The sequence below is a fragment of the Scaptodrosophila lebanonensis genome, unplaced genomic scaffold (genome assembly GCF_003285725.1).
Source record: "Scaptodrosophila lebanonensis strain 11010-0011.00,11010-0021.00 unplaced genomic scaffold, SlebRS2 tig00000161-arrow-arrow-pilon, whole genome shotgun sequence".
NCBI classification, from domain to species: Eukaryota; Metazoa; Arthropoda; class Insecta; order Diptera; family Drosophilidae; genus Scaptodrosophila; species Scaptodrosophila lebanonensis.
Genome location: NW_022060597.1, coordinates 639,100 through 653,069, shown reverse-complemented (window position 1 = coordinate 653,069; position 13,970 = coordinate 639,100). Strand labels below are relative to the sequence as shown.

The following is a 13,970-nucleotide window of genomic DNA, read 5'->3' as shown; positions in this document are numbered from 1 at the left end:
CACAAAAAAATGCAACAAACAAAACACACGACAACGCAACAATAAATCGCACTCGGCTAATCTAATCGCATTACTTATTATTAACATTACTTATGAATATCAAATACTAAACCAATTATTTCCCGGTGTCTCGCGAAAATAATAACAACGTGCCCGGCCGACAAGTGCAGTACGTATGAGGCGAACAGCTGATCGCAGTGTCTTCAGTGCGACCACGTGGCCTACGGAAAATTATAAAAATTATATCGGATCGAAGGCTAATTTAAACTTAAAGATTCTAAACTAGCGGTTTTTTTTGCTAAAATTAATTGAGTAATTACTACTACTTTTTACTCTTAAAAGAAATAAGTATAATAAATAATGATCAGACTTTTTGAATTCTGTTTGGCAGCGTACAACATTATGCTATTTTTTTGCAAGCAAAAACAAGCTCAGCATTAATGCTCGGACGGCTCATATACATACATATGTATGTATCAGAATTTGAAGAACCATAGACCTTGTGAATGGTATTGCCCGTCTTAACCCGGCTCCATATAATGTTTCAAATTGTATTTATTTTGTGTGTGCATGTCCTACCCATATGTATGTTTTCACCTTATTAGTTACCAGTAGGAAGGTATTTAAATGAACATTTTCTGTTCTAGACAAATAATTGTTCAGTAGTCCGTTACATTTTTGTTCTTGCCAAAATATTTCGTTAAACGTACACACACATAACCACTATAACTAATATTTTTTAAGCCGTTTTCCCCCTCTTGGAGCTTGAATTTTCCAAAAGTCTTTGTTAGCGTGCCCTACACTAGGATGGATACTATGAAAGGATACTTGAGTCCAAATTTCAGCTTCCTTGCTCTTATCGTTTAGGCTGTGCTTAATTGCCAATCAGTCAGTCAGTTAGGACAAACTCTTTCATATATAAAAAAGGAAATATCGAACTTATTAATCAGAAAATAAAATGAGATTTTTTTTTAAATAATAAATAAATAAGACTTTAAGTTAGGCAAAATGAAAGCCAAGCCCATTGCTTGAGAATGGAAATAATTCAACAAATTGCAAGAGAATAGGGAAAAGTGATGCCCACTTTAAACTGGGAAGGATGAAGGATAGCTGATGCACCCAATCAGTCAATTAGTTAGGACAAACTCTTTCATATATATAGAGAAATATAAAGAAAGCAAATATCGAACTTATTAATCAGAAAATAAAATGAGAAATGTTTTTTTTTTTTAAATAATAAATAAATAAGACTTTAAATTGGGGAAAATGAAAGTTAAAGCCCATTGCTGGAGAATGGAAATAAAACATTAGAAAATTATGTTCAATCAGAAAATAAAAATGGGGAAAATGAACGTCCCATTACTAAGACTTTAAATTGGGGAAAATGAAAGTTAAAGCCCATTGCTGGAGAATGGAAATAATTCAAAAAATTGCAAGAGAATAGGGAAAAGTGATGCCCACTTTAACCTGGAAAGGATGAAGGATAGCTGATGCACCCAATCAGTCAATTAGTTAGGACAAACTCTTTCATATATATAGAGAAATATAAAGAAAGCAAATATCGAACTTATTAATCAGAAAATAAAATGAGAAATGTTTTTTTTTAATAAAAAATAAATAAGACTTTAAATTGGGGAAAATGAAAGTTAAAGCCCATTGAAAATAATACATTAGAAAATTATGTTTAATCAGAAAATAAAAATGGTGACGATGAGCGTCCCATTACTAAGACTTTAAATTGGGGAAAATGAAAGTTAAAGCCCATTGCTGACGAATGGAAATAAAACATTAGAAAATATTGGTTAATCAGAAAATAAAAATGGTGACGATGAGCGTCCCATTACTAAGACTTTAAATTGGGGAAAATGAAAGTTAAAGCCCATTGCTGGAGAATGGGAATGAAACATTAGAAAATTATGTTTAATCAGAAAATAAAAATGGGGAAAATGAACGTCCCATTACTAAGACTTTAAATTGGGGAAAATGAAAGTTAAAGCCCATTGCTGGAGAATGGAAATGAAACATTAGAAAATTATGTTTAATCAGAAAATAAAAATGGGGACAATGAACGTCGCATTACTAATAGAAATGAAGAATTGGAAAAAAAAATGCCATAGATGTTGAACTATTTGTACATGCACAGTAAATGCCAACAAACTTAAAGTTCAAAACAAAACCAAACTAAAAAACAGCCGTATTAAAAAATTGAAATATTTAAATAAAAATAAAATCAAAATAAAATAGAAATTAAAGCGAGCGCTACAAGCGCTCGAAACCGAATGAGGCTTCAATCTGATGACCCCCTATATATAAGGGAAAAGGGTCAGTGTTGGAAAGTGTCATGAGAAATAATGCTATATTAACGCGCAGTTGGCGTTTTTGTGCAAAATTTGCCCAATGATATATATAACACTTCGTTGCCAGCGAAAATATTTGGAAATGCCAAGCACTCTTGTCCATTTACAGCATTTCAAAGCAGTACGGCAAATAATACTCCTTGAGTTTAGATATAGGCATGTGTAATTCCTCTCTAGTATGTGGTGATGAAGCTTAGGCTTTGGAAAATGTCGCAATGATGGAAAGTCTAAATAACAGCTGTGCTTGCGAAAAATTAGAGATTTGTTGATTTGACCATTACTGATAACATGGTGTGAGGAGCACACAATAAAGATAGCTCAAAAGATATTGAATTCTTTAAAATAAATGAATATTATAATTCATTCAAATATGTATAACTTAAATAAATGTAGAATTTTTCAAACTATAATTTTAGAAAGCTCTGAAAGTTTTGTTTCCTATTTTGCGGCTGACACATAGTAAAATATAGTAACTATTGTTGGATAGTAAGTCCCATTTCCTAGCCATTAACAACATTATTGCCTATGACTTTCTGTAACTCTGTTTGTTGTAATTGCAGGACACTTTTTACATACGAAGCAAGTGGAACTACGGGGGGAGGTTATGGCGACTTTTAATTAAATTTGAAGACTGAGAGTGCTGTTTGATGGTTGCATTTAATTTTGTTTTGCCTAAAAATTTATAGGATGCGTGCGTATTGCTTGGACAACGACCGATGGATGTGTTGTTGCTCGTCGTTCGGGACTCTGTCCCAAGGGCCATTGCAGGCCGCGGGTCTCAGCTCGCAGCTCGGAGCTCGGGGCGCACATGTTGCAATTTTTACAGCTCGACAAAAACATACAGTTAAAGAGAGTGAGAGAGAAAGATTGAGGGAGTGAGCTACATTGTTGCACGTCCATCTCGCATCCTGTGTGTACCTGTTTGGAGGAAGAAAGGATTGACAGAGGGCGGCAGGGTGTAACACTCATTTGGTAACGCTCACCTGCCATTTCCGAATTCTGACACATAGTTATACCTTCCATCAGCTTGAGGATTTGAGTGCGGTGTGAGGGCGGGATGGTCGGGTTCTGTAATTAAATTCTCAACTATGCTAACTACTTGCACTGCTTGGCATGTTACATTCCTGCATTGTTCCCCGTGTTCCCCTTGACGACGGCCTTCTGCTCCTTCACCGATTTGGCTCGCGAAATGGCCATATAATTGCGTAAGTTGTTCGCTTCCTTGGGTGGCTGCAAGAAACGCGGCAGACTGCAGGCTCGAGCACGCAACTTGGCCTTGAGCTGATCCATTTCTTGGCCTAGTGGCACATCCCTAGGCATCGATTTGCGCACTCCTTCGCGAAAGCTCACGGACTTGGAGCGCAGACGGGCGCCCCTGAGGGTATACTCAGGATACAATTTACGACTGGACGTGGACATTGGAACAAACTGTGTAACAAAGGAGACACATTTCTAATTAGTTTTCTTCTTTTTTTTTGTGAACAAATTTTAGTTTGAAGAACCAATATTTTCCATCTGTAAAACTTTTTTACTTCTTAAAAGATTAGAAATAAGAAATGTTCTAAAAAAAAAATAGCGAGTGATGAACTTTATATCGAAAAAGATATATCGGTGATTTAAAAAGAAACTACAAACGAAAAACCTTGTTAAAATAAAGAGAAATTTTTTAAAAATATTTCCCCCATTTGAGAGCCTCAATGCTTCAGAATGCGTTTTCAGCTTTACTCGATTTCATCGATTCATCTCTCTATATGAGCTTTCCAGAGCACCTAGTAAAAATTTATATACAATAAAAGTTTTTAAAATCAATTTTGGTCATTTGAGAGCCTCAGTACATCCGAAAAATTCCAATGCCTGCGAAAAACAGAAATCAAAAAAATCATTTCCCCAATTTATCACTTTTTTTAAAACTTGTTCTCAGTGAATTATTTTAGAAATTTTTGGGAAATTTATGAGCTGCTCAGGTAGAACGGAAAACCTAGTTAAAACAAACTGTATATACTCAATGGAAGCTTTTGAAAATTATTTTCCATTTCAGTTTTACTGAGAACAACAAAAATCTTAATTCTTTTTTTCACGATTTTTTCTCCGTGTAGTTTTTTAAAATGTTGCAAAATATGTGAGCCTACGTGAATGGAAAACCTAGTTAACATAAAGGGTACATAGACAATGGAAGTTTTTGAAAATCATAATTATTTTTTATTAACGTTTTTTTCTTCTTAAATTCTTTCAAAATGTTGCTTATATATGAGCCTATCTGAGCGGAAAACCTAGTCAAAATAGAGGGTATATACACAAGGGAAGTTTTTGAAAACTATTTTCCTCATTTGAGAGTCTATTTCCCCAATTAATCACTTTTTCTAAAGTTTTTTCTCTGTGAATTCTTTCAGAACTTTCGCGAAATTTATGAGCCTACCCCCCGGGGCATACAGAGCCAATGTCGCATCCATTAAAACTGTCATACTTTATATATTTATGTACATATATGACAGAGTCAATTAACCCTTTGAAGGCAAAGGTCAAGCACAAACCGCTCAAAAGCTGCCCAATAATAATAATAATTGCACAAAATGTGTGGAAAAAAATGAAAAACTAGTTTTCTCATTTTGCAGCATCCTTTGGCAGATCACGAAGGTTAATTGCTGAAGCAACAGGCAAACAACAGCCTCATTTGCAATTGCCGCAAAGCTGCTGACCATCACACATCCTCGTAATCGTGCATTGTTTGAGAGACCCGGAGAGCAGACCCAGTTCGGGTCACTCAAGCGGCCTGTCTATGCCGCTACGATGTGATTCTGTGTGATGCTGTGAAACGGCATTGAATTTTGCCCTTTTTCCACCCAGAAATAAATAAATACATACTATAGATGAGCAGCAGCAGTAGAAGAAGCAGCAACCCTTGTACGACCGGTTAGGCCCCCCCACCCCTCTCCTCGCGGCCTGTGTGGTTTGCTCCGTTCGTGTCCTAATGTCGCACTATTTATTAGCCTTAGGATTAATAAATTTATTTGGTCACCGTCTTAATGAAATCAGCAACAAGGGCAAGCATTTTAGCTGAGACCGTTTTGCATTTGGAGGGAGGGGTGGGGGGTGGAGCATGTTTCGGGCATATTCAATCTGCTCGAAATCAGTCGAGGCACGAATTTCTTCAATGGGTGTATGTGGATGGATGTATGACCGCAGGGGCTGCCCCATGTGTGTTTGTTTGTGTGTGTTTTTGACGTAACGCCAGCAGATATGTATCTTCTTGAGGCCCAACACACACACCCACACACACCCACACCCACACACACCCTCGATATACATATGGGCAAATAGTCGGGCAGTCAGGCAGGCTGGCTGGCTGGCAGGCAGGCAGTTGGCTAGCAAATGAACCCAAAAAGCAGCAGGCAGCCAAAACAGACAGCGGCCAGGGCAAGGCGGCTCAGAAGTTGCCAATTTGCCTTTTTGAATTTACGCATAGCTAAAAGTATCCTTTCGGAAACCACAAATATTTACCCAGCTCAAGGCTTGGGCTCGTACTCAGGCGCAGGCTCAGGCTCAGGTCTGCGGTCGCCATCGTACCGCCCGCCCCCAAATTTTAAAAGTTGGCGACGCCGCCATAGTCAGAGCAGAGTCGTGGTCGTGGTCGTGGTCGCTCTGGTCCTAGTCCTGCTCTGGTCCTAGACATGCTCGTAAAAGTGTCCTGTCCAACCCCCAAGGCTACTACTACAACCATGTTGTTCTTGTCGTTGTTGTTTGCCGTCGTCGCCGCTGGCTGCTGGCTGCCGGCTGACTGGCTGGCTGGCAATTTTCAAAATCTGTCGGACCATCATTTTCAATCTCATGGCCCACAACTACAACAAGGGCGACAAGGACCCCAACCAGCATCAACTCAGCTTCAGCGTCAGCTCAGCCGGCACCAAAACCCAAAAAGCCGTCGACCAGAACTTATTTTTCCAACTGACACTAGCCAAGTTAGACCAATACTCATATTTACACCACACACACACACACTCACACACAGAGCGGGATAATGTGTGGGCTTGTGTGTGTGCGTGTATGTGTGTGTGTGTGTGTTATGTGAGCACTTTGCGCCGCTTGCAAAGGACTTTTGAAATGAGATTAAAAACGGTAAATTCCTGCAAGGGTTCACTCCTTCGTTGCTTCGTTCGGCTAAGAGTAATGAATGCGGTTTCTGCCCAAAGTCAAATTTTAGAAAGTGTTTTATTTGACTAGGTTATATGGCACACACACACACAAATACACATACACACTCCCCTTCACCTTCCCCACCCCCCACACAGACAACACAACACACCCAAAACACTAACATAAGTAAATACTTACATGAGAACGCAACGCGCAGACAAATAAAAATTTCCGGAAATTTTTTTCAAACTTTTGAGCCAAATTCAAAAACTATATAATTTTTACTTCTCTCTTTTCTCTCGTTAGTTATGTACATTTATTTATTTCGAATTTGTCTTCTAAGCCTCTCATGTCAGCCTGCTGGGTTCAAAGCTTTTCGGCGTTGAGTTTGAAATTTTGAAACTTGAACTCAACGCGCCTTCCAATTAGGACATGATGCAAGCCTTGAATCCAAAAATTTTAATGTGATCTACAAAATATCGATACCCAAAATATTTCTATCTTTTCTCTCGTTAGTTATGTACATTTATTTATTTCGAATTTGTCTTCTGAGCCTCTCATGTCAGCCTGCTGGGTTCAAAGCTTTTCGGCGTTGAGTTTGAAATTTTGAAACTTGGACTCAATTAGGACATAATGCAAACGTTGAATCCACAAATTTTAATGTGATCTGCAAAATATCGATTATGTGCATTTATTTAACATCGATACATCGATTCTTCACCGTTAAAAGTAGCATCGATTTATTGGATTTCTAGTCGAATCTAGCTCTACTTCATGGCTTAGCTACGTCCATCAACAAACGATTTAAGCGAAGGATTATATATTGCAGGGAATAGTCGAAATTAAGGATGTACGTCGAAGGGAAAACACCGATGTTGATGCCCTTCGATGTTCCTTTTAAAAAATCGATCGAAGCATCGCAAAATACATCGATGTTTTAAAACATTGAATTTCCATAGAAAAAGGGGCTCATATTAGGCAGAAAATAAAGGGAGATGTTTGTATCAAAAGAAGCATTTAAATCATACTATTAGATATATAATAAAATATAATAAAATACAAATAATGTTTTCATTAAAAAAAATTAAAATACAATGTACCTTCTTCGGTAAACCACACAAATAAATATGACCGCTCGATGGTTGAACAAACATCGATGGATCGACGATGCATTTTAAGCAACAAAAAAAAAACATCGGAAACATCAATCGTGTTAAACAATATCGTGTTAATAACATCGTCGATACATCGATGTTTTTTGCATTCCTATTCCAGCTCTACTTCTCATCTCATCTCGTCAATCAACATTTTTAAATCGATTTAAACGATCATATTTCATTGAAGGATTAAACAAATATTAAAGGGAATGGCCGAATTAGTCAAATGGGCTCTTAAATTTGTCTAAATATTCTATAGTTAAGGCTATAATTGAATTTTAAATAAAGCTGTTTGTTTCTTAACTGCCGGGTACTTTAAGGAACATTATAGCTGGCCCTACGTAGTCTGGAGTCTGGGTCTAAATGGCTCTAAGAGCTAGTGTTACATACATATGTTTAAGCAACAGGACCATTAAGCCAATTTAATCTAAAATATATATTCTTTTGATGCTTTCATAGAACCACAAATAACTAGTTCATAAGCTGTCGGGTACTTTACAGAACATTAATTTCTGGATGTAAATGGCTCCATACAGTCAGGGGCCCGGAACAAAAGAGAACCTTGAAATCGTTTCAATCTATTATATATTTGTTTGCATATTTTGTAATATTTCATGCAGGTGTAAGGTTTTCTGAATCTTCATACTTAACGGCTTGATCAAAGTACAAAAAATATGTTAGTTTCTTAGTTATCGCATTCTATATAGAGCTTTATAGCCTGGCGCAAGGAGCCTAGATCGTGGGCTTAAATGTCTCCTATAATTGGCATTTCATACAGTCTTGGGAAACCTTTAAATTGTTTCAATCTATTATATATTTGTTTGCATATTTTGTAATATTTCATGCAGGTGTAAGGTTTTCTGAATCTTCATACTTAACGGCTTGATCAAAGTACAAAAAATATGTTAGTTTCTTAGTTCTATATGGAGCTTTATAGCTGTCCTTAAGGAGCCTAGATCGTGGGTTTAAATCTCTCCTATAATAGGTGTTGCATACGCTTAGGGGCAAGGCATGAGGACACTCGTTTCGCCCGTTTGCGAAATCAAAAACATTTGAAAATTTGTACACATTTATGCAACTCATTTGATTTACGATTCAGCCTAATGGGTTGGCCGGCTTAGAGGCATCGACAACGAGCACGTACATGCCACAAGCTGCTTGCTAGGCTGCTACGACAAGGTCGCGAGTGCTAACCTTTAATCTCTGCGTGCGTGCCTGCCTAGGCGCCGCATATTTATCGTCGTCGTCGTCGCTGTTATAGTCGCTGTCGTCCACGTCCACGTCCTCGTCTTCCTCCACAATGCTGCCATTGCCAGCTGAGACGAGCGGCGATTCAAACGTGCAATGTTTTAAAACATTCGCCCAGCCGTCGTGGTTCGACCCGGTCTCGGTCCCAGTCCCGTTCCCGCTCCCGGACCGCTCCAATTGCAATGGGTGGTTCCAGTCGCAAAAAAACAAGTTTATAAGGGGTTGCAAAAGCATCCGACAAGCGAAGCTCAACAACAAATTACCAAAGGCCAGCATTGTAGCTGACCGGCCGACCAGGGACCAGCCACCATCGGCCAACTGGCAACGGACATGAGGCAGTCTCGGCCCGTTGTGTGTAAATATTTTGAGGCACGCGTGTGTTCCTTGCTCTCATTAAATAGGTTTTGCCAATCAACCCCTTATGCTGACTCTTCTGATATAAATGAGAATGCATGCACATTTAAAACAGCCCGATATTTTCAGATGTTTATAAAATGAATGTTGGATTCGTGTAGCAAACAATTAAATACAAAAAGTTTATGTAAATCCTTTCCTTGGCTGAATGTAGTTCATATAAGCAATTAATTGTAATTGAAAAACCTGAATAGTGTTATGTATTATAAAAAGTTTGTGCTGGTGTCTGTTAGGAAATAGAATCAAGAATTTGGTTATAAATACAAGCAAGCACGAGCGATTCCAATAATAACTACAACATCCAACATTTAAATGCATTTAGTACAGTCTCCAGCCTAGTACTAGACTCGCTGACTAATACTATTCCCCCGCCAGTCCGAAGATCGCTTTTGACCTTGATCGGACATCAAAAAAATGCTCCAAACTTTGTTGTTTCATAAGCGGTTTAGTTAGTTCGAGTTTTCGCCGAATTTTCGTTTATACGAGTATATCAAGTATATCAACAAGGATCGATGGCATTTCATCATTTCAAAACCATTAACATAATGTTCTGACAGGAATAAACAGGATACTCAGCTTACTAGTTATTTAACCGGAAATATAATTACTTTGAACATTATTCTTCTTTACCTAAAAAAACTGTTTTTCTCTAACGCCCTTCAAGAAAAATGAGCTAATTATAAAATTATAGGTGTTGTTCTTCTTCTTAATAATAATAATAATAATATAATCAAATTTATAATCTTGTTAGAAGTGTATTACACGATAATGTTTGTAATCGTTTCCTTAGTTGTCCGAAGCATTTAAAAATTACCAAAATTAAACTTAGGACTTGCTTACAAAATTATTAAATATATACATATAAGTATGTTGAGTGTTAACCAAATAAGCACGATTACTAAATACATACAATGATAAACAAAATGTTTTGGGACTTCCCGGTTAGAGCTACCAACGGAGTAGAGTACTCTCCAGGAGTAGAGTACTCTCCAACTCATTTAAAGGTTTCATAGGCTCCTGTAAGTCTACAAGAGTTATGAGTAGAAATCTTTTATGTTGTAGAAATTTTGGCGACCATGTCTCTATAAACTCTAGAGCGTAATAACTTTCATCAGCACGGATATATAAATATATTAAGTAATAAGAACTGGAAGGGGGCTTGCATGGAAGCATTTCGGTATAGTTAAAAAAGTATTGGTTTGAAAAAAAAAAGTTATTGTAAATTAAACCTAAACGTGAAGGAGTTTTTTGGTTCATAAATGTTATTAATTTATTTGGGGCTGGTTTTTTGACACAATCACGACGAAATAACTATTTTGTTGCAACATTTAAGTTGTAGGAATTAATTAAGCAGACAAGTTGAAATAAAAGCTGTACAACTAAATGCTGCTCTTAAAAGCTATACTTAGAGGTCCTCTAGACACTAATAGCCCTCAAAAGCTGGTCGAATTCATGGGAAGACTTTGTTATATCTGAAAATGTTCGAAAATCAAATTGAGTTCCCTTGATATTTTAATATTTATTTTAAGCAGATATTATTGCTCTATGGGTCTTTATATTGAAAACTGATCGATTTAAGTTAAGCTATTTAGGTCTTTATTTTATTCAAAAATGTTCGAAAATAATGTAGTACTTGAAATTTTTACTTCTATTTAAGTCACGTTTTGAAATAGTTTATAAATAAAAGCTGTGAGTATCGCCTTTGGGGATACACTTGGAACACTTTTGGACACTAAAAGCCTTTAAATTAAAACCTGGTTGCTTTCATTAAAGGCATGGAAGTCTCTGTTTTATCTAAAACTGTTTGAAACTAATGCGAAATTCCAGTTTCCTTTTTCAATAATGGAAATTTTTACTTCTATTTAAGTCATGTTTTGAAATAGTTTATAAATAAAAGCTGTTATTACTGCCTTTGGGGATACACTTGGAACTCTTTTGGAGACTAAAAGCCTTTAAATTAAAACCTGGTTGATTTCATTAAAGGCATGGAAGTCTCTGTTTTATCTAAAACTGTTTGAAACTAATGCGAAATTCCAGTTTCCTTTTTCAATAATGGAAATTTTTACTTCTATTTAAGTCATGTTTTGAAATAGTTTATAAATAAAAGCTGTTAGTATCGCCTTTGGGGATACACTTGGAACTCTTTTGGACACTAAAAGCCTTTATTTAATGCATTGAAGTCTTTGTTTTAACTGGAAATGTTCGAAAGTCTTGAGAAATTCGAACTTTGTGAGTTCCCAAAGGGTTCGTTTACGGCCGGACATCTTGAAATTTATGTTGTATTGGGCAGTGGGTGGGCAATTCATTCAAAAGGCTCACGAACATACAAATCCACACACACACACACACACATATATACATACACACACAGAGACACCCATAGACGACATGGATGTGCTCCATAATGGCGGCTGCGGGTGGATTTACGGCTCGACGGTCCGTTAGCAGGCAGCAGCAGTATTCGGACTTTGGACATGGGACGGGAGGCGGCGGTGGCGGCGGTGGCGGCTGTTGGTAGCCGGTGGTGTTTGTTTGCCTTCGGCAATAACCCTTTTCTGTGGACAGCCATGCCAGCCACACATACATACACACACATATACACTATAAGTGTGTGTGTGTGTTTGTCCGCTGCTGTCCTTGGCTTGTGTGTGCTCGCTCGCCCACCCGGCTGGGTAGTGCGCCTGTCCGCCATCAACCCAGCAAGCCAGCAATCCACCTAAAAGCCCATCTCATTAAAAGATTCTGACCATTTGAAAGCGAGTTTAACCTTTTGTTCTCTCTCGACGAGAGCATTGCGAGGCAGCCATGTGAATATCCAGCCAGCCAGCCAGCCATATCGTCCTCCCCATATGTGTGTTTATGTGTGTGTGTGTGTGCATTTGAGAAGAAAAGGCACAAAAATACACAAAAAACAATTCAATACGAGCACACACATAGAGATATACACATATGTACACATCATAGTATTTGCGTATATATATGTGCGGGTAATACGAGAAAAGCCGACAAAGCTCGTTGGCGCTGCCTTCTAATTGTTATCGTCGACGCTGTCATCCGATGTCACCCGTTCCTTGGCGGGCCGCTCTCCGTGCCGTGCCAATGGGACACACGTGTGTGTATTGGGTGTAAATTAATCTGAGACCACTCGAAAATTATTTAAATATGTGAACGCTGCATGGATAGGATGGGAAAGGAAAGGAACGGAAATGAAAGGAGAGGAAAGTATTCTAAACAAATCACAAACAGATATTTAACATTCTTTGTCTTCAGTCTAGACATTTGGCAGCTCGGGCGTAGAGATCCAAAAATCCCCCTTCCCCCCTCCCACGCACACACTGGGCTCGGGCCGAGATGGGACGAGATGGGACATCGTTGACAAGCTGTCGTCACGATTTCAAGCGTTAAAAGTGGCATCATATGTACTTCTTCTATACTACAAGTAGTATCATGAAAAATGCCTCTGGCTGTTTATTCTGGAAACTTTTGATCCACCTTTTTACAAATGTCTGCGAATGTCTACTCGCAAGTGTTAAGACAAATTAATGCTCCTTTATATCTAATTAAAAAAGTAATTTAATTAAATGGTACATTTCTTCTACTGGCAGGGGGGTGCAGGGGTATAGCAGAAGGGGAAGAGACCATTTAAAATATATGTATATGTGAACAAAATTATGTCACTATTGGATCTGGACATATCCGTTTGTTTGGCTACTTTTCGAAACAAGGAAATCTCATTTTAAAAACCGGGAATATATAAGCAAACAAATAAAACAATTCAAAAGTTAGACAAACCAGTATTGTAGGTGGTTTGTGTGGAAGGAGGATTAGAAAAGAAAGCTAGTTGTAGCTCTGTCATAAATAACTGCAATACCTTTACTGTTATTTTAAAATTAAGCTTTTTTTCATAAAAAAAAAATGTATATACAATTTATTAAACCAGTATTATGCTACCAATATGGTAGCTTAAGTCAGTTTTAAATAAAATTAAGCTAAGCTGCCTTAAAACTTATTTAATTAACCTTGGAGTTTGACCATAAGAAGGGGATTAGTTGAAACTGTTTTAACAAACTAATATACCAGACAATGGTACAATGTTATTAATATTATTATAATTAAAAGTAATATTTAAGTCTCTTTCTGTTTCGATAAGAAGGAAATGGATATACCCTGGCTAGCTTTTGGTCCCTTTTATTTCGGCAAAAGTTCTGTTTAGGCTTCTGATCCGAAGCATGTATGCCAGGATTGGATCTGATCACCACAATATACCAGATCCAGGCATTTCTACTCATACAAAAATGTAGAATTTGTCGCAGCATTTCGAAATACAAATGCTGGTGCAGCAGCTTTATTTAAAACCAGGGACTGTTATTATTATAAGTGTTTTATAAAAATGACAAAATAATGAATATACATACATATATCCCTAAGCAATACTTAAAAAAGGTTAGGCTATTTTTATATTTGTTTAGTTTTAAGGTGCTATGCTTATATTAAACATAGAAAAATATGCATAGAATATGCATAGATAATCCTAAAAGAAGGATGTTGGTAAAGTCCTCCTAAAAGTTAATAAAAATGAATGATTTTTTCTTAATTATCATTATTTGTGGTTCCTGTTGTAAACATTATTTACAAAAAGTGTTTCAAAACATTTTCGAATCAT

The 13,970-nt window shown here is 37.3% G+C and overlaps 1 long non-coding RNA gene across 1 annotated transcript; it reads right to left on the bottom strand.

Moving 5' to 3' along the window:
* Positions 1-2,995: 2,995 nt before the first annotated feature.
* Positions 2,996-6,943, bottom strand: LOC115629697. Its single transcript, XR_003995942.1, has 3 exons — positions 6,687-6,943; positions 3,341-3,785; positions 2,996-3,275 (listed from the first exon to the last, which is right to left on the bottom strand). It is a non-coding gene; the product is annotated as an uncharacterized LOC115629697 (long non-coding RNA).
* Between the last annotated feature and the right edge of the window lie 7,027 nt (positions 6,944-13,970).